The sequence below is a fragment of the Pongo pygmaeus genome, chromosome 22 (assembly GCF_028885625.2).
Source record: "Pongo pygmaeus isolate AG05252 chromosome 22, NHGRI_mPonPyg2-v2.0_pri, whole genome shotgun sequence".
In the NCBI taxonomy this organism is placed as follows: Eukaryota; Metazoa; Chordata; class Mammalia; order Primates; family Hominidae; genus Pongo; species Pongo pygmaeus.
Window position 1 is genome coordinate 7,314,515 of NC_072395.2, and position 24,387 is coordinate 7,338,901.

Genomic DNA, 24,387 nt, shown 5'->3' on the forward strand with positions numbered 1-24,387 from the left:
CCACATTCCATTATATTCAATTCCACATCCCATTCCATTCCATTCCACATTCAATTCCAATCTATTCCACATTCCACTCCATTCCATTCCTTTCCATATTCCATTCCATTCCACTCCACATTCCATTCCTTTCCGTTCCTCTTTATATTCCTTTCTATTCCCCTTTCTATTCCACTCCATTATATTCCATTACACATTCCATTCCACATTGCATTCCATTCGATTCCAGTTTCCATTACGTTGCATTCCACGTTAAATTACATTGCATTCCACATTCCATTATATTCCATTCCACATTGCATTCCATTCCATTCCATTCCATTCCACGTTTCATGCCACTCCTTTCCATTCCACATTCCATTCCATTCCATTCAACATTTTATTCTATTCCATTGCACATTGCATTCCATTCCATTGCACATTCCATTCCATTCCATTCCAGATTCAAATCTATTCCATTTCACATTACATTCCATGCCATTCCATTCCATTCCACATTCCATTCCACATTCCTTTCAATTCCATTCTGCATTCCGTTGCTTTCCATTCCACCTTCCATTCCATTCCATTCCACCTTCCATTCCATTCCATTCCACATTTTATAGCATTCCATTCCATTCCACGTTGCATTCCATTTCACACCATTCCACATTCCATTTGATTCCCTTCCACATTCCATTACTTTCCAATCCACATTGCATTCTATTCCATTACATTCCACATTCCTTTAGACATTCATTTCCATTACATTCCACTTTCCTTTCCACATTTTATTCCATTCCATTCCACATTCCTTTCCATTACATTACACATTCCACTGCACATTTCGTTGCATTCTATTCCACATATCATTCCATTCCATCCGATTCCATTCCATATTCGATTCCATTCCATTCGGCATTCCTTTCCATTCCATTCCACATTCCCTTCCACTCCTTTCCATTCCATTCCACATTCTATTCCACATGCCATTCCATTCCACTCCACATTCAATTCCATTCCATTCCACATTCCATTCCATTCCATTCCACGTTGCATTCCATTCCATTCCGCATTGCAATACATTCCATTCCACATTGCATTCCATTACATTCTATTCCATTTTCCATTCCATTCCATTCCACATTCATTTGCACTTCATTCCACATTCCATTCCATTCAATTCCATTCCATATTCCAATCCATTTCAATCCACATTCCTTCAAATTTCATTCCACTCCATTCCACTTTCCATTCCACGTTGCATTAGATTCCATTCCACATTCCATTCTACATTCCATTCCATTCCATTACAAATTCCATTCCATTCCATTACACATTGCATTCCATTCCTTTCTACATTCCATTCTACATTCCATTCTATTCCATTCCACTTTCCATTCCATTTCATTCTACATTCCACTCCATTCCATTCCGTTCCACCTTCCATTTCATTTCATTCAGCATTCCATTCCATTCCGGCACTCCATTTCCCTTTCCATTGCATTCCATTCTACATTCCATCCCATTCCATTCCTTTCCACCTTCCATTCCATTTCATTCAGCATTCCATTCCATTCTGGCATTCCACTTCGCATTCCACTTCATTCCATTCAACATTCCACACCATTCCATTCCACCTTCCATTCCATTCCGTTCCATATTCTATTCCATTCCATTCCACATTGCATTCCATTCCATTCCAAATTGTATTCCTTTCCATTCCACTCCATTCCATATTCCATTCCACATTCCATGGAATTCCACTGACAGTTCCATTCCATTCCACATTCCATTCCACATTCCATTCCATTCCATTACATTACATTCCAAGTGCCATTCCATTCCATTCCACATTCCTTTCCGTTCCACATTCCTTTCCATTCCATTTAGTTCCATTCCAAATTCCATTCCATTCCATTCCACATTCCATTCCTCTTTCCATTCTATTCTATTCCACATTTCATTCCACATTCCAATCCATTCCATTCCACTTTCCATTCCATTCCATTCCATTCCAGATTCCTTTCAACATTCCATTTGATTCCATTCCACCTTCCACTCCGTTCTATTCAACATACCTTTCCACATTCCATTTCATTACATTCCATTTCATATTCCATTCAATTACATTCCATTACAATCCACATTTCATTCCATTCCAATCCACATTCCATTCCTCTCCATTTCCCTTTACTTTCCATTGCACATCCCATTCCTTTCCATTCCACATTCCATTCAATTATCTTCCACATTCCTTTCCACGTTCCATTCCATTGCCTTCCACATTCCATTCCATTTCACTCCACATTCCATTCTATTCAATTACGTACTACATTCCATTCCATTCCCACTGCCATTCCATTCCATTCCATTCCATTCCACATTCCATTCCAAATTCCATTCAATTCCATTCCACATTCCATTGCACATTCCATTCCAAATTCCATTCAATTCCATTCCACATTCCATTGCACATTCCATTTCATTCCGTTCCTCATAACATTCCATTCCATTCCACATTCCATTCCACATTCCATTCCATTCCAGATTGCATTCCATTCCGTGCCACATTCCGTTCCATTCCGTTTCACATTCCATTCCATTCCTTTCCACATTCTATTCCGTTGCATTGCACATTCCATTCCACTTTCCATTCCATTCCATTCCACATTCCATTCCATGTTCCATTCCATTCCATTCCACTTTCCATTACATTCTGTTAAACATTCAATTTCATTCCAATCCGTTGTGCATTCCTTTCCATTCTGCATTCCATTGCATTCCATTCCACATTGCATTGCCTTCCATTTCTTTCCACCTTTCATTCCACTTTCCATTCCATTCCATTCCACATTCCATTGCACTCCATTCCATTCCATTCCACATTGAATTCCACATTTATTTCCAGTCCATCCCACATTCCATTCCACATTCCATTCCGTTCCATTTAACGTTCCCATCAAATCCATTCCACATTCCATTCCGTTCCATTCCATATTCCATTCCATTCCACTCCACATTCCATTCTGTTGCATTCCCCATTCCATTCCATTCCATTCCACATAGCATTCCATTCCATTCCACATTCCATTCCATTCCATTCCACATTCCATTCCATTCCATATTGCCTTCCATTCCTTTCCATTCCATTCCAAATTCCATTCCATTCTATACTGTTCCACATTCCATTCCACTTTCCATTACATTCAATTCCGTATTTCATACCACATTCCACTCCATTCCATGTGCTATTCCATTCCATTCCATTCCATTCCATTCCATTTCACATTCCATTCCATTCCATTCCACTTTCTATTACATTCCATTCCGCTTTCCATTCAATTCCCTTCTATTCCAATCCATTCCACATTGCATTCCATTCCTTTCCATTCTGCTTTCCATTCCATTCCTTTCCGATCCAATCCATTCCACATCGCATTCCATTCCATTCCATTCCGTTTTCAATTCCATTCCATTCCACATTCCTTTCCATTCAATTTCATTCCATTTCACACTCCATTCCCCATTCCATTCCAATCCATTGAAAAATCCAATCCACATTACTTTCCATTCCATTCCAATCCGTTCCAACTCCATTCCACATGCCATTCCATTCCATTCCACATTCCATTCCACATTCCATTTCACGTTCCATTCCATTCCATTCCACATTCCATTCCATTCCATTCCGCATTCTATTCGATTCCATTCCACATTCCATTCCATTCCAATCCACATTCCATTGCATTCCTCATTCCATTAAACTTTCCATTCCTCTCCATTCCACATTCCATTCCATTCCTTTCCACATTGCATTTCATTCCATTCCACATTCCATTCCATTCCATTCCACATTCCATTCCATTCCACATTCCATTTCATTCCATTCCATTAAATTCCAAATTCCATTCCACATTCCATTCCATTCCACTCAACATTCCATTCCATTCCTTTCCACATTCCATTCCATTCCATTCCCTTCCATCCCAATCCATTCTACGTTCCATTCCACGTTCCAATCCATGTTCCATTCCATTGCATTCCACGTTCCATTCCATGTTCCATTTCACGTTCCATTCCACGATCCTTTCCATTGCATTCCACTTTCTTTTCCATGTTACATTTTACGTTCCATTCCACGATCCTTTCCATTGAATTCCACATTCAATTCCCTTGCGTTCCACATTCTATTCCATTGCATTCCACTTTCCATTCCATTCCACATTACCTTCCATTCCATTCCAAGTTCTGTTGAATTCCATTCCACATTCCATTCCATTCCATTCCATTCCATTGCATATTAAACTCCATTCCACTCAATTCCAGTCTACATTCAGTTCCATTTCATTCCACAATCCATTCCATTCCATTCAACGTTTCATTCCACATTCCATTCCACGTTCCATTCCACGTTACATTCCACGATGTTTTACACATCACATTCCACGTTTCATTCCACGTTCGATTCCACATTCTATTTCATTCCATTCCACATTCCATTCCACATTGCATTCCACATTCCAATCCCTTCCTTTCCACATTGTATTCCATTCCATTGTATTCAACATTCCATTCCATTCTACGTTCCATTCCATTCAATACCACATTCCATTCCACATTCCAATCCATTCCATTCCACATTCCATTCCACATTCCATTCCTCATTCCATAGCATTCCATTCAACATTCCACTCCTTTCCATTCCATTCCACATTCCATTCCATTCCATTCCGTATTCCATTCCATTCCATTCGATTCCATTCCATTCCACATCGCATTCCATTCCTTTCCACATTCCATTCCACATTCCATTCCATTCCATTTCATTCCATTCCAAATTCCATTCCGTTCCATTACACACTACAGTCCATTCCTTTCCTTATTCCATTCCGTATTCCACTCCATTCCATTCCAAATTCCATTCCACATTCCATCCCTCATTCCATTCCAATCCATTGCACATTCCACTCCATTCAATTCCATTCCACATTCCATTCCATTCCACTGCACTTTCTCTTCCCTATTCCATTGCTTTCAATTCCCTTCCATTCCACGTTCCATTCCGCATACCGTTCCATTCCATTCCAAATTCCATACCATTCTATTTTTCATTCCATTCCACATTCCATTCCAAGTTTCATTCCACCTTCCATTCCACGTTCCATTCCACGTTCCATTCCATTCCATTCCACATTCCATTCCACATTGCATTCCATATCATTCCACCTTCCATTCCACATTCAATTCCTTTCCATTAGGCATTCCATTACACATTTCATTCCATTCCCTTCCACATCGATTCCATTCCATTCCATTGCACATTCCAATCCATTCAATTTCATATTTCATTCCATTCCATTCCACATTCCAGTGCATTCCATTTCATTCTACATTCCATTCCATTCCATTCCACATTCCAGTGCATTCCATTTCATTCTACCTTCCATTCCATTCCATTCCAAACTCCATTGCTTTCCATTCCACATTCCTTTCCCTTCCATTCCAAATTCCATTCCACTTTCCCTTCCATTCCATTCCACATTCCATTCCCTTCCTTTCCACATTCCATTGCATTCCATGCCACATTCCATTTCATTCGTTTCCATTCCCTTCCATTCCACATTCCATTCCATTCCGTTTAATTCCACAATACATTCCATTCCATTCCACATTCCATTCCATTGAATTCCATGCCATTGCATTTTCCATTCCATTCTATTGCACTTTCCATTCCATTCCATTCCATTCCACATTCCATTCCTTTCCATTTCCCATTCCATTCCATTGCATTACATTCCTTTTAACATTCCATTCCATTCCACATTCCATTCCAGATTCTATTCCATTCCATTCCACTTTCCATTCCACATTCAATTCCATTCCATTCCACGTTCCAGTCCATTCCATTCCACATTGCACTCCATTCCATTCCACCTTGCATTTCATTAAATTCCACATTCCTTTCCAAATTCAATTCCATTCCATTCTGCCTTCCATTCCATTCCATTCCACATTCGTTTCCATTCTATTCCACATTCCATGCACATCCCATTCCACGTTCCATTCCACGTTCCATTCAACCTTCCTTTCCACGTTCCACTCCACGTTCCACTTCATCTTCCATTGCATTCCATTCCACGTTCCATTCCCCATACCATTCAACGTTCCTTTCCGTTTATTTCCACATTCCATCCCGCATTCCATTCCAGATTCCATTCAACGTTCCAATCCTTTCCATTCCACATTTCATTGCACATTCCATTCCCTTCCATTCCACATTCCATTCTATATTCCATTCCGCATTCCATTCCATTCCATTCCACATTCCATTCCACATTCAATTTCATGTCCCATTCCTTTCCAATCCACATTCCATTACACATTCCATTCCATTCCATTCCACGTTCCATTCCACATTCCATTCCATTCCATTCCTTTCCACATTCCATTCCACATTCCATTCCATTCCATTCCACATTCCATTCCATTCCATTCCATATTCCTTTCGATTCCATTCCATTCCGTTCCACATTGCATTCCAAATTCCCTTCCATTCAATTCTGCATTCCATTCATTTCCTTTCCATTCCATTCCATATTCCATTTGTTTCCATTCTACATTCGATTCCATTCCATTCCACATTCCACTCCATTCGTTTCCACATTCCATACCATTCCATTCCACTACATTACATTCCTTTCCACATTCCATTCCATTCCATATTTCATTCCATTCCATTCCACATTCCATTCCATTCCAGTCCACATTCCATTCCAAGTTCCATTCCATATCATTGCACATTCCATTCCACATCATTCCACATTCCATTCCACATTCCATTCCATTGCATTCCACATCCCTTTCCATTACATTCCATTCCACACTCCTCTCCATTACATGCCATATTCCATTCCACATTCCACTCTATTCCATTCCACATTCCATTCCACAATCCTTTCCATTCCAATCCACATTCCGTTTCATTCCATTCCAAATTCCATCCATGTCATTCCACTTTCCATTGCATTCCATTCCACCTTCCATTTCAGATTCCATTCCATTCAGTTTCACATTTCATTCCATTCCATTCCACATTACATTTCACATTCTATCGAATTCCATTCCATTCCAAACCACATTCCATTCCATTCCATTCCAAATTCCATTCCATTCCTTTCCACATTCCCTTTCATTCCATTCCAAATTCCATTCCAAATCCCCTTCCATTCCATTCCACATTCCATTCCTTTCCATTCAATTTGATTACAAATACCATTCCGTATTCTTTCCATTCCGTTCCACTTTCCTTTCCTTTCCATTCCATTCCATTCCATATTCCATTGGATTCCATTCTACATTCCATGCCATTCCATTCCACATTGCACTCCATTTCATTCCACAGTCTATTCCACTCCATTCAGTTACATTCCTTTCCACATTACGGTCCATTCCATGTTCCTTTCCATTCCATTCCGCATTACTTTCCTTTCCCTTCAACATTTCATTCCATTACATTCAGCATTTCATTCCACATTCCCGTCCATTCCATTCCACATTCCATTCCTTTCCATTCCATTCCATTCCACATTCCATTCCTTTGCATTCCATTCCAAATTCCATTCCATTCCATTCCACATTCCATAACATTCCATTCAACATCCATTCCATTCGTTTCCATTCCCTTCCATTCCACATTCCATTCCATTCCATTCCATTCCGCAATCCTTTCCATTCCATTCCACATTCCATTCCAATCAATTCCATTCCATTGCACCTTCCAATCCATTCCATTCCATTCCACATTCCATTCCACCTTCCATTCCTTTCAATTCCACATTCCGTTCCATTCCATTTAACATTCCATTCCATTCGACATTCCATTCCAGATTCCATTCCATTCCATTCCACATTCCATTCTGCATTAAATTCCATTCCATTCCACATTCCATTCCATTCCATTCCACATTCGTTTCTATTCCATTCCACATTCCATGCCACATTCCATTCCACATTCCAATCCACATTCCACTCCATTCCATTACACATTCCATTCCACATTCCATTCCATTCCATTCCACTTTCCATTCCACAGTGAATTTCACGTTCCATTAAATTCGGTTCCACATTCAATTCCATTCCATTCCAAATTCCAATTCACATTCCATTCCATTCCATTCCTTTCCACATTCCTTTTCACATTCCATTCTGTTCCATTCCACATTCCATTCCACATTCCATTGCAATCCATTCTACATTTAATTCCATTCCATTCCATTCCATTCCGCATTGCATTCCAAATTCCCTTTCATTGCCTTCTACATTCCATTCCATTCCATTCCATTCCATATTCCATTCGATTCCATTCCATATTCCGTTCCCTTCCATTCCACATTCTGCTCCATTCCATTCTACATTCCGCTGCATTCCAATCCATATTCCATTCTATTCCATTCCACATTCAATTTCTTTAATTTCCACATTCCATTCCATTTCATCCCACATTCCATTCCACATTCCCATCCATTCCTTTCCACATTCCATTCCTTTCCAGTCCATTGCAATCCGCATTCCATTCCATTCCATTCCAGATTCGTTTCCATTCCATTACATTAAACATTCCATTCCACATTTCATTCCATTCCATTCCACATTCGTTTCCATTCAAATCCACCTTCCATTCCACATTCGATTCCATTCCATTCCAAATTCCATTGCATTCCATTAAATATTCCATTACATTCCATTCCACTTTCCATTCCACATCATTTTCCCCTCTATCCCGCATTCCATTCCATTCAATTCCACGTTCTATTCCACGTTTCATTCCACGTTCAATTGCATATTCCATTGCACGTTCCATTCTTTTCCATTACTTGTTCCATTGCAATCTGTTCCATCTTCCCTGCCATTCCATTCGTTGTTCCATTCCATGTTCCATTCCACGTTCCATTCCACGTTCCATTCCACATTCCATTCCGCATTCCATTCAATTCCCTTCCACATTCCATAGCATTCCATTCCATATTCCATTCCACATTCCATTCTATTCCATTCCACTTTCGATTCCATTCCATTCCTCATTGCATTCCACATTCCATTCCATTCCATTCCACATTAAATTCCACATTCTATTCTACATTCCATTCTATTCCATTCCACATTCCATTCCACGATCCATTCCATTCCAAATTCCACTCCACATTCCATTCCATTCCATGCTCCATTCCATATTCCATTACATTCTATTCCACATACCATTCCATTCCATTCCATTCCATCCCATATTCCATTCCATTCCACATTCCATTCCATTCTATTCCACATTCCATTCCACATTCCATTGCAAACCGTTCCGCATTCCATTCCATTCTACTCCATTCCATATTCCATTCCAAGTTCCATTCCATCCCTTTACACAAAGCATTCCTTTCCATTCAGCATTCCATTCCATTCCATTCCACATTCCATTCCATGTTGCATTCCATTCCTTTCCATTCCATTGCACATTCCATTCCACTTTTAATTACATTCAATTACACTTTCCATTCCATTCCATTCCACATTCCATTCCATTCCATTCCACATTCCATACCTTTCCGTTATACATTCTATTAATTTCCACATTCCATTCCATTGCTTTCCATTCAATTCTAAATTCCATTCCACATTCAATTCCATTCCATTAAACATTAAATTCCATTCCAGTCCATATTCTTCTTCCTTCCATATTCCATTCTATTCCATTCCACATTCCATTCCTTTCCATTCCACATTGAATTTCACGTTCCATTCTATGTTCATTTCCATTCCATTACACATTTCATTCCATTCCATTCCACATTCCGTTCCGTTCCTTTGCACATTCGCTTGCATTCTATTCCACATTCCATTCCACTCCATTCCACATTGCCTAACATTCCATTTCTTTCCATACTTCATTCCATTCCATTCAATTCCACATTCCTTTCCATTCCATTCCGCATTGCATTCCATTCCATTCCACATTGCATTCCATTACATTGCACATTGCATTCCATTCCATTCCATTCCATATTGCATTCCATTCAATTTAAAATTCCATTCCATTCCATTCCACATTCCATTCCATTCCATATTCCATTCCATTCCATTCCATTGCACATTCCGTTCCATTCCGTTCCATTGCACATTCCATTCCATTCCGTTCCACATTCCATTCCATTCCATTTCACGTTCTATTCCTTTCCATTCCCCATTCCATTCCACATTACTTTCCATTCCCTTCCATACCAAATTCTTTTCTATTCCATTCCACATTCCATTCTATGCTCCATTCCATTGCATTCCACATTACATTCCAAATTCCATTCCATTCCTTTCCACTTTCCATTCCACTTTCCAATCCATTCCATTCCACATTCCATTCCATTCCATTCTACATTCCATTCCACATCCCATTCCGCGTTATATTCCATGTTCTATTCCACTTTCCACTCCATGTTCCATTCCTTGTTCCGCTCCCTTCCTTTCCACATTCCATTCCACATTCCATTCCATTCCATTCTACATTGCATTCCACTTTCCATTCCATTCCATTCCACGTTGCATTCCACTTTACATTCAACATTCCATGCCACATTCCATTGCAGTTTCCATTCCGTCCAATTCCACAATCCATTCCACATTCCATTCCATTTTCCGTTCCACATTCCCTTCCGTTCCATTCCACATTCCATTCCACATTCCATTCCTCTTACCATTCCACATTCCTTTCCATTCCATTCCACATTCCATTCCATTCCATTCCATTCTGCATTTCATTCCATTCCATTTCGCATTCCATTCCATTCCATTCCGCTTTCCATTCCATTACATTCCGTTAAAATCCATTCCACATTGCATTCCATTCCACTCCATTCCGCATTCCATTCAATGCCATTCCGTTCCAATCCATTCCACATTCCATTCCATTCCATTCTATTCCGCTTTCAATTCCATTCCATTACACTTTCCATTCCATTCCATTCCATTCCATTTCACATTCCATTCCATTCCATTCCACATTCATTCCACATTCCATTCCACATTCAATTCCACACTCCGTTCCACATTCCATTTCATATTCCATTCCATTCCATTCCATTCCACATTTCATTCTACATTCCATTCCACATTCTTTTAAATTCCAATACACATTCCATTCCACGTTCCATTCCATTCCATTCCACTTTCCATTCCACGTTCCATTCCACCTTCCATTCCACTATCAATTCCATTCGATTCCACTTTCCATTCCAAGTTCCATTCCACATTCCATTCCACATTCCATTGCGTTCCATTCCACATTCCATTCCATATTCCTTTGCACATTCCTGTCCATTCCATTCCACATTTCATTCCATTCCATTACACATTCCATTTCACATTGTATTCCACGTGCCATTCCGCGTTCGATTCCATGTTCCATTCAATTCAATTCCACGTTGCACTCCATTCCATTCCACGTTCCGTTTCATGCCGATCCACTTTCCATTCCACATTCTATTTCGCATTCCATTCTATTCCATTCCGTTTCATTCCACATTGCATTCCATTCCATTCCACAATCCATTGCATTCCATTCCACATTGAATTCCATTCCATTCCACTCCACCTTCCATTCCATTCCATTCCTTTCCATATTCTATTGCATTGCATTCCACATTGCATTCCATTACATTCCTTCCACATTCCATTGCATTCCATTCCATTCCATTCCATTCCATTCCACATTGCATTACATTCCACATTCCATTACATTCTATTCCACATTGCATTTCATTCAATTCCACGTTCCATTCCATTCCATTGTATTCCATTCCACTTTCCACTCCACATTCCCTTCCAATCTATTCCACATTCCATTCCACTTTCCATTCCATTCCACTTTCCATGCCACAATCCCTTCCAATCTATTCAACATTCCATTCCACTTTCCATTCCATTCCTTTCCACATTCCGTTGCCTTCCATCCCACATTCCATCCCATTCTATTCCACACTTCATTCCATTTCAATCCACATTCCATTCCATTCCACATTTCATTTCGCTGTCCATTCCTTTCCATTCCACTTTCCATTCCATTCCACATTCCATTCCATTCCGTTCCACATTCCATTCCATTCCATTCCACATTCAATTCCGTTTCAGTCCACATTCCATTCCATACCGTTCCACATTCCATTCCATTCCAATCCACATTCCATTCCATTCCACTCCACATTTCATTCCAAATTCCATTCCATTCCATTCCACATTCCATTAAATTCCATTCCACTTTCCATTCCATTCCGTTGCACTATCCATTCCAAATTCCATTCCATTCCACTCCACATTTCATTCCAAATTCCATTCCATTCCGTTCCACATTCCATTCCATTCCATTGCACATTAAATCACAACGTTCCATTCCATTCAATTATACATTCCATTCCATGTTCCATTCCATTCCATTCGACATTCCATTCCACTTTCAATTCCATTCCATTTCATATTCCATTCCACATTCCATTCCATTCCATTCCACCTTCCATTCCATTCCATTCCACATTCCATTTCACTCTAGTCGGCATTCCATTCCATTCAATTCTGCATTCCGGTTCATTGCACTCAAAATTGCATTCCATTCCATTCCATTCCATATTCCATTCCATTCCCTTCCATTCCACTCCATTCCATTCCATTCTAAATTCCATTCCACATTTTATTCCAACCCATTCCTCATTCCATTCCACATTGCATTCCAATACATTACACATTCCATTCCATTCCATTACGAATTCCATTCCATTCCATTTAACATTCACATCCTTTCGATTACACATTCCGTTCATTTCCATTCCACATTCCATTCCATTAAATATTCCTTTCCATTCCATTCCATTCCATTCCAAATTCCATTCCATTCCATTCCACATTCCATTCCACTTTGCATTCCATTTCATTCCACATTTCATTAATCATTCCATTCCATTCCTTTCCACATTCCAATCATTTCCTTTCCATTCCATTCCATTCCACATTCCATTCATTTACTTTCCATTCCATTTCATTCCACTATCCATTCCATTCCATTCCACATTCCATTCCAATCCATCCAACATTGCATTCCATTACTTTCCGCATTGCATTCCATTCCATTCCGCATTCCATACCATTACATTCCGTTCGAATCCATTCCACATTGCACTCCTTTCTATTCCATTCCTCATTCCATTGCATTCGATTCCATTCTATTCCATTCCACAATGCATTCCATTCCATTCCATTCCACTTTCAATTCCACTACATTCCACATTCCATTCCATTCCATTCCTTTCCATTCCATATTCCATTCCATTCCATTCAAGATTCCATTCCATTCCTTTCTGCATTCCATTGCGTTGCATGCTGCATTCCATTACATTCTATTCCGCTTTGCATTCCATTTCATTCCATTCCTTTTCATTCCATTCCACGTTGCACTCCATTCCATTCCATTCCACATTCCATTACAGTCTTTTCCATTCCATTCCATTCCATTCCATTTCATTTTCCATTCCATGTTCCTTTCCACATTCCATTCCACGTTCCCTTACACGTTCCATTTGACGTTCCATTCCACTCCTTTCAACTCCATTCCATTCTGCGTTCCATTACATTACATTCCACATTGCATTCCACATTCCATTTCACATTACATTCCACATTCCATTTCGCCTTCCATTCCATTCCATTCCTTTCCATTCCACCTTATATTCCATTCCAAACCATATTCCATTTCATTGCATTCCACGTTAAATTCCATACGATATTCCATTCCATTCCACTTCCCGTTCCATTCCATTCCACATTCCATTACATTCGCTTCCACATTCCATTCCACGTTCCATTCCATTCCATCCCACATTCCATTCCACATTCCATTCCACATTTCATTCCATGCGTATCCACATTCCATTCAATTTCATTCCACACTCCATTACAAATTCCATTCCATTCCATTCCACATTCCATTCCACGATCCACTCCATTACACATTTCATTCCACATTCCATTTCACATTCAATTCCAGATTCCATTCCATTCCATTGCATTGCATTCCACATTCCATTCTATACCACATTGCATTCCATTCCATTCCTTTCCACATTGCATTCCACTTCATTCCTTTACATTCCATTCCATTCCACATTCCATTCCTTTGCACGTTACATTCTCTGATCCTTTCCATTCCATTCCAATTTCCCTTCCACATTCTATTGCTTTCCACGTTGCTTTCCACATTCTATTCCACATTCCATTCCACATTCCATTGCATTCCACTCCACATTCCATTCAATTCCACTTTCCAATCCATTCCTTTCCACATTCCATTCCATTCCACATTCCATCGCACATTCCATTCCATTCCATTCCACATCCCATTCCACGTTCCATTCCATTTAATTCCACATTCCATTCCACGTACCATTCCGTTCCATTCCACCTTACATTCCACATTGCATTCTATTCCATTCCACGTTCCATGCCACATTTCATTCCACGTTCCATTCCATTCCATTCCACATTGCCTACCACATTCCATTCCATTTCATTCCGCATTCCATTCCACGTTCCATTCCATTCCATTCCACTTTCTGTTTCACGTTCCATTCCGTTCCATTCCACCTTCCATTCCACGTTCCATTCCACTATCCGTTCCATTCCTTTCTACGTTCCATTCCACGTTCCCCTGCACATTTCATTCCACATTCCACTAACTTTCCATTCCACTTTTCAATATTTACAATACCACATTGCATTCCACATTGTATTCTATGACAGTCAAAATTCCATTACACATTCCATTGCATTCCCTTTAAAAACTCCATTCCATACCATTCCACATTCCTTTCTACATTCCATTCCATTCCATTCCATTTTACATTGCATTCCACATTCCATTCCATTCCACGTTCCATTCTGCGTTCCATTCCAAATTCAATTCCACTTTCCATTCCATTCCATTCCGTTCCATTCCTCATTTCTTTCCATATTCCATTCCATAGCATTCCACATTCCATTCCACTTTCCATTCCGCATTCCATTCCACATTCCTTACCATTACTTTCCATTTCATTCCATTCCATTCCACATTCTATTACAAACTCCTTTCCATTCCTTTACACATTCCATTCCAATTTCCATTGCATTCCATTCATCATTTTATTCCTTTCTGTTCCAAATTCCATTCCTTTCCAGTCCACATTAGATTGCACATTCCGTTCCACGTCCCATTCCTCATTCCATTCCATGTTCCATTCCACTTTCCATTCCATTCCATTCCACTTTCCATTCCACGTTCCATTCCACATTCCATTCCACATTCCATTCTACTTTCCATTCCATTCCATTCCGCGTTCAATTCCACTTTTCATTCCACATTCCAATCCATGTTCCTTTCCACATTCCATTCCACTCCATTCCACATTCCATTAGATTCCATATTCCATTCCATTCCTTTCCGCATTCCATTCCAAATTCCATTTTATTCCATTCCACTTTCCATTCCATTCCATTCCTCGTTCCATTCCACATACCATTTCACATCCCCTTATATTCCAATCCACACTCAATTTCACATTCCCTTCCGTTTTATTCCACATTCCATTCCGCATTCCATTCCATTCCATTCCATTCCACATTCTATTACATATTCCATTCCATCCCATTCAACATTCCATTCCACATTCCATTTCATTCCAATCCACATTCCATTCCACATTCCATTCCATTCCATTCCACATTCCATTACATTCCACATTCCATTCCACTTTCCATTCCGAGTTCCATTCCATTCCGTTCCACACTCCATTCCCTTCCATTCCGTTCCACACTCCATTCCCTTCCATTCCACATTCTATTCCACACTCCATTCCATTCCATTACACATTCCATTCCACATTCCGTTACTTTTCATTCCTCATTTTATTCCTTTCCATTCCATATTCCATTCCTTTCCAGTCCACATTAGATTCCACATTCCATTCCACGTCTCATTCCTCTTTCCATTCCATGTTCCATTCCACTTTCCATTCCATTCCATTCCACATTCCATTCTGCGTTCCATTCCACATTCCATTCCACATTCCATTCTACTTTCCATTCCATTCCATTCCGGGTTCTATTCTACTTTTCATTCCACATTCCATTCCATGTTCCTTTCCACATTCCATTCCTCTCCATTCTACATTCAATTACTTTCAATATTCCATTCCATTTGGTTCTGCATTCCATTCCAAATTCCATTCCATTACATTCCACTTTCCATTCCATTCCATTCCTCGTTCCATTCCATATACCGTTCCACATTCCATTATATTCCAATCCACATTCAATATCACATTCCATTCCATTTCATTCCACATTCCATTCCGCATTCCATTCCATCCCATTCCACATTCTATTACACATTCCATTCCATCCCATTCAACATTCCATTCCACATTCCATTACATTCCACTCCACATTCCATTCCTCATTCCATGCCATTCCATTCCACATTCAATTACATTCCACATTCCATTCCAGGTTGCATTCCACGTTCCATTCCATTCCATTCCACATTTCATTCCCTTCCATTCCACATTCGATTCCACACTCCATTTCATTCCATACCACATTCCATTCCACATTCAATTCCAGATTCCATTCCATTTCATTCCATTCCATTCCACATTCCATTCCACATTTCATTACAGATTGAATTCCACATTCCATTCCATTCCACTACACATTCAATTCCTGATTCCATTCCACATTCCATTCCATTCTATTCCACATTCCACATTCCATTCCCTACCATTCCACATTACATTACATTCCACTTTCCATTCCGCTTTCCATTCCACATTCCATTGCGTTCCACTTTCCATTCCACATTCCGTTCCATTCTATCACACATTGCATTCCATATTCCATTCCATTCCTTTCCACATTCCTTTCCAATCCATTCCACTTTCCATTTCACATTCCATTCCTTTAAATTATACATTCCATTCCATTCGTTTCTACGTTCCATTCTACGTTCCATTCCACATTCCATTCCATTCATTTCCACTTTCCATTCCATAACATTCCACTTTCCACATCATTCCATTTCACATTCCACTCCAGATTCCAATTCACATTCCATTCCGCATTCCATTTCACATGCCTTTTAATTACATTCTATTCCATTCCACATTCCATTCTATTCTATTCCACATTCCATTCCACATTCCATTCATTTCCATTCCACATTCCATTCCATTACATTCTACATTCCATTCCATTCCATTCCAAATTCAATTCCTTTCCGTTACATTACCTTTCACATTTCATTCCATTCCATTATGTTCCACATTCCATTCCTTTCCTTTCCATATTCCTTTCCATTCCATTCCATTCCACATTCCATTCCTTTCCAGTATACGTTCCATTCCAAAATTCTTATTCCATTGCATTCCATATTCCATTCCTTGTTCCATTCCATTCCATTCCACATTGCATTCCACCTTCTATTCCGCATTCCATTTCACATTCCATTCAATTCCTTTCCACATTCCACTCCATTCCATTCCACATTCCTTTCCACATTCTATTCCATTCCATTTCGCATTCCATTCAACATCCAATTCTATTCCATTCCACATTCCGTTCAACATTCCATTCTATTCCATTCCATTCCACTCCAAATTCTATTCCATTCCATTCCATTCCACTTTCCATTCCACATTTCTTTCCATTACATTCCACATTGCATTCCATTCCATTCCACAATCCATTCTAATCCATTCCACATTCAATTCCATTCCATCCCACATTGCGTTCGATTCCATTCCATTAAATATTGCATTCCATTCCATTCCACATTCCATTCAACTGCATTCCACATTCCACTCCATTCCATTCCACATTGCTTTCCATTCCATTCCTCATTCCATTGCACATTGAATTACATTCCATTCCACATTCCATTCCACATTCCATTCCATTCCATTCCACATTGCATTGCACAATCCATTCCACATTGCATTCCATTCCATTCCACTTTAAATTCCATTCCATTCCGCATTCCATTCCATTCCATTCCACATTGAATCTCCTTCCATTCCTTTCCACTTTCCATTCCATTCCATTCCAGATTCCATTCCATTGCATTCAACATTCCATTCCATATTCCTTTCCATTCCATTCCACTTTCCATTCCATTACATTTGGCATTCAATTCCATTCCATTCCAAATTCCATTCCATTCAATTCCATATTCCATGTCATTCCATTCCATATTCAATTCCATTTCGTTCCATTCCATTTCACATTCCATTCCATTCCTTTCCACATTCCGTTATATTCTATTCCAAATTCCATTCCATTCTACTCCACATTGCATTCCGTTGCATTACTTTCAAAATTCCATTCCATTCCATTCACATTCCTTTGCATTCCATTACACATTGCATTCCATTCCTTTAAATTCCACTTTCAATTATACGTTCCATTCCATTCCATTCAGCGTTCTATTCCACGTTGCATTCCATATCCCATTCCATTGCATTTCCCATTCCATTCCTTTCAATTTCACATTCCATTCCACATTGCATTCCATTTCTTTCCACATTGCATTCCACTTTCCATTCCACATTCCATTCCATTCTACGTTACATTCCACGTTGCATTCCACGTCCCATTCGATTTCCTTACACGTTTAATTCCACGTTCAATTCCATTCCATTTCATGTTGCATTCCACTTTCCTTTCAATTCCATTCCACATTCCATTCCATTACATTCCATTGCTTTCCATTCCACATTCCATTCCACATTCCAGTCCGTATTCCTTTCCGTTCAATTCCACATTCCGTTCCATTCCATTCCAGATTCCTTTCCATTTCATCCTACATTCCATTTCACCTTCCATTCAACTGAAATCCACATTCTGTTCCATTCCGTTGCATTCCAGTCCACATTCTATTCCTTAACATTCCATTCCACATTCTATTCCATTCTATTCCATTCCACATTCAATTCCATTCCATTCCGCATTCAATTCCATTCAATTCTATATTCCATTCCGTATTCCATTCCATTCCATTCCATTCCACATTCCATTCCATTCAAATCCACGTTCCATTCAATTCCATTGCACATTCCATTCCATTCCATGCCATTCCACATTCCATTCCTTTCTGTTCCACATTCCATTTCACATTCCCTTTCATATTCCATTAAATTCCATTCAATTCCACATTCTGTTCCATTCTGTTTGTCATTCCACTCGACGTTCCATTCCAATTTCCATTGCACCTTCCATTATATGTTCCCTTCCGCGTTCCATTCCGCGTTCCACTCCATTCCATTCCACATCACATTCCACATTCCATTCCATTCCATTCCACATTCCTTACATGTCAATTCCATTTCATTCCACATTCCATTCCGTTCCATTCCACATTCCATTGCACAATCCATTCCACATTCCATTGCACATTCCATTCCGTTTCATTCCACATTGCTTTCCACATTCCATTCCAAATTCCATTCCATTCCATTCCACATTCCTTTCGGCAACCCACTACATTATATTCCAAATTCCATGCCATTCCATTCCACATTCCTTTCCACATTCCTTTCCAAATTCCTTTCCATTACATTTCACATTCCATTCCCCATTCCATTCCACATTCCATTCCCCTTTCCATTCCTTTATATTCCACATTTCATTCCATGTTCCATTCCACATTCCATTTCATATTCCATTCCACGTTCCATTCCTTTCTATTGCACATTACCTTCCATTCCATTCCACATTCCTTTCCATTCCGTTTAATTCCATTCCACATTCCATATCATTCCATTCCATTCCACATTCCATTCCTTTCCATTACACGTTCCATTCCATTCCATTCCACGTTCCATTCCATTTCTTTCCATTCCATTCCACGTTCCATAACACATTAAAATCCCTTCCATTCCATATTCCATTACATTCCATTCCACATTTCATTCCACTTTCCATCCAACTTTCCATTCCGCGCTCCATTCCACGTTCCATTCTAAGTCCGATTCCATTCCATTCCACATTCCACTGCACATTCCATTCCATTCCATTCCATATTCCATACCATTAAATTACATTCCATTCCACATTGCATTCCATTCCACATTCCATTAAATTCCATTCCTCATTCCATTCCTTTCCATTCCATATTACATACCATTAAATTACATTCCATTCCAGATTCCATTCCATTCCCCATTCCATTTCCTTCCATTCTCCTTTCATTCCACATTACATACCACGTTTCATTCAACGTTCCATTCCACGTCCCATTCCAGCTTCCATTCCATTCCTCTCCACGTTCCATTCCATTCCATTCCAAGTTCCATTTAATTCCGTTCCATATTCCATTCCACATTCCATTTCACATTCAATTCCACATTTCATATCACATTCAATTCCCTTACATTCCATTCAATTCGACTTTCCATTGCTTTCCAAACCACATTCCATTCCTTTGCATTCCAAACTAAATTCCATTCCATTCCACATTTCATTCAATTCCATTCTACATTCCATACCATTCCTTTCCATTCCACATTCCATTCTTTCCATTCCACATTCCATTCCATTGCTTTCCACATTCCATTCCATTACATTCCATTCCACATTCCATTCCATATTCCATACCCTTTCATTACACACTCCATTTCACAATCCATTTCACATTCCGTTCCACCTTCCATTCCACATTGCGTTCCATTGCTTTCCATATTCCATTCCATTCCTTTCCTTTCCACATTCCATTCCAATTTCCGCTCCATTCCATTCCATATTCGAATCTTTTCCATTCCACATTCCTTTGTATTACATTCAACATTCCATTCCATTCCACATTCCGTTCCATTCCACATTCCATCCCATTCTTTCCATTCAAATCCAACTTCCATTCCACATTCCATTCCATTCCATTGCACATTTAATTACAATCTATTCCACATTCAATTCCATTCCATTCCACATTCCATTCCATTTCATTCCAATTTACATTCGAATTATTCCACATTGTATTCCACTACAGTCCACATTGCATTCCATTCCATTCTTTTCCACATTCAGTTCCATTGCTTTCCAGTTCAATTCCATTCCATTCCACCTTCCATTCCATTCCATTCCATATTACATTCCATTCCATTCCATTCCACATTCTGTTCCGTTCCATTCCATTCCATTCCACATTCCATTCCGCATTCCATTACATTCCATTCCACATTGCATTCCATTCCATTCGAGTTTGCATTCCATTCCATTCCAGTTTGCATTATATTCCATTCCATTCCACATTGCATTTCATTCCAATCCATTCCACATTCCATTCTATTCCATTTCACATTTCATTCCATTCCATTCCGCATTGCTTTAAATTCCTTTCCATTCCATATTCCTTTCCATTCTATTCCACATTCCATTCAACATTCCATTCTTTTCCATTGCACATTCCATTCCCCATTCCATTCCATTCCACATTCCATTGCACATTCGAATCCATTCCGTGCCACATTCCATTCCAAATTCCATCCCATTCACTTCCACATTCCATTCCACATAGCATTCCATTCCATTCCACATTCCATTCCACGTTCCATTCTGCGTTCCATTTGACTTGCCATTGCACGCTTCACTCCATTCCATTTCACTTTCTATTCCACATTTCATTGCATTCCATTTCACTTTGCATTCAACCTTCCTTTCCACCTTCCATTACATTCCATTCCACATTCCATTCCATTCCATTCCACACTCCATTCAGTATTCCATTCCGCATTCCATTCGATTGCATTCCACATTCAATTCCACATTCCAATCCATTGGATTGCTCATTCCATTCCACATTCTTTTGCATTCTATTCAACATTCCATTCCATTCCATTCCACGTTCCTTTCCATTCTATTGCATTCCACATTTCATTCCATTCCATTCCGCATTCCATTCCATTCCATTAAATTCCATTTCACATTCCATTCCAATTCAATCCACTTTCCATTTCATTAAATACCACATTCCATTCCATTCCATTCCTTTCCACTTTCCATAGCATTGCATTCCATTCCACATTCCATTAATTTACTTTCTGCATTCCATTCCATTCCATTCCTCATTCCATTCCATTGTATTCCACATTATATTCCACATCACTTTCCATTCCATTCCACATTCCATTCCGCATTCCATTCCACGTTCTATTCCACGTTCCATTCTACGTTCCATTCCACATTCCTTTACATATTCCATTCCATTCCTTTCCACATTACATACAATTCCATTGCATTCTATTCCACTTTCCATTACATTCCAATCCACATTCCATTCCACATTGCATTCCATTCTATTTCATATTCAATTCCATTCTATTCCACAATCCATTCCATTCTATTCCACATTCCATTCCATTCCACATTCCATTCCATTCTATTTCATATTCAATTCCATTCAATTCCACAATCCATTCAATTCGATTCCACATTCCATTCCATTCCATGCCACATTCCATTCCATTTCATTCCACATTCCATTCCCTTCCTCATTTCACTCTATTCCACATTCTCTTCCATTCCTTTACATTCAAATCCTAATTCTATTAAAAATTCCATTCAAATCCATAACATATTCCATTCCATTCCATTTCACATTCCATTCCTTTCCATTTCACATTCCATTCCTTTCGAATCCACATTCAATTATTTTCCATTCCTCGTTCCATTCCATTCCATTAAATTACATTCCACATTCCATTTCATTTATCCCACATTCCACACCATTACAATCCACAATGCATTCCATTCCATTCTATTCCACATTCAATTCAATTCCATTCCACTTTCAATTCCATTCTATTCCAGATTCAATTCCATTCCATTCCACGTTCCATTCCATTGCATTCCATTCCACTCCATATTACATTCCATTCCATTCCACATTCCATTCCATTCCATTCCATTCCATTCCATTCCACATTACATTCCTTTCCGTTCCATTCCTTTCCACATTCCTTTCCACTTTCCATTCCACGTTCCATTCCACATTCCATTCCTTTCCATTCCATTCCATGTTCAATTCCATTCCATTCCAAGTTCCATTCCATTCCATTCCACGTTCCATTCCAATAAATTCCACGTTCCATTCCATTCGACATTCCATTCTAACCCATTCCATTCCATGATACATTTCATTCCATTCCATGTTCCATTCCATTACATTCCACGTTCTTTTCCATTCCATTCCACGTTCCAATCCATTCCAAATTCCCTTCCATTCCACATTCCATTCCATTCCATTTCATTCAACATTCCATTCCACATTCCATTCCATTCCATTACACATTCCATTCCATTCAATTCCACATTCCATTCCAATCCACATTCCATTCCATTCCACATTACATTAAATTCCATTCCATTCCACATTCTGTTCGTCTTTCCATTCCATTCCTTACCACATTCCATTCCATTCCATTCCACGTTCCATTCTATTCCATTCCAAGTTCCTTTCCACATTCCATTCCATATTCCATTCCACGATCTAGACGATGTTCCATTCCACTTTCCATTACGTAATCCATTCCATTCCATTTCACATTCCATTACACATTCCACTCCATTCCATTCCCCCTTTCCATTCCACATTCCATTCCTATCTATTCCACACTAAATTCCACATTCCATTCAATTCCATTCCGCATTGCATTCCAAATTCCATTCCATTCCATTCCGTTCCATTAAATTTCATTCCACATTCCATTCCACTCCACATTCCATTCCTTATTCCATTTCATTCCATTCCACATTCCATTCCAATCCATTCCACATTCCATTCCATTCCACATTTCCTTCCTAATTCCAGTCCATTCCTCTCCACTTTCCATTCCATTTCACATTCCTTTCCACATTACATTCCATTCCATTTCACATTGCATTCAACATTCCTATCCACATTTCATTCCACTCAATTCCACCTTACGTTCCCTATTCCTTTCCATTCAGTTCTACATTCCATTGCCCATTCCATTCCACATTGCTTTCCACATTCCATTCCATTACATTCCACATTCCATTCTACAATCCATTCCACATTCCATTCCATTCTTTCCAACATTCCACTCCCTATTCCATTCCACATTCAATTCCACATTCCATTCCATTCCATTCCATTGCACATTCCATTCCACAATCCATTCCACAATCCATTCCATTCCATTCCACGTTCCATTCTAGATTGTTTTCCACATTCCTTTGCATTCTATTCCTCATCCCTTTCCACATTCCATTCCTTTCCTTTCCATTCCAATCCATATTCCATTCCATTCCACTCCGCATTCGATTCCACTT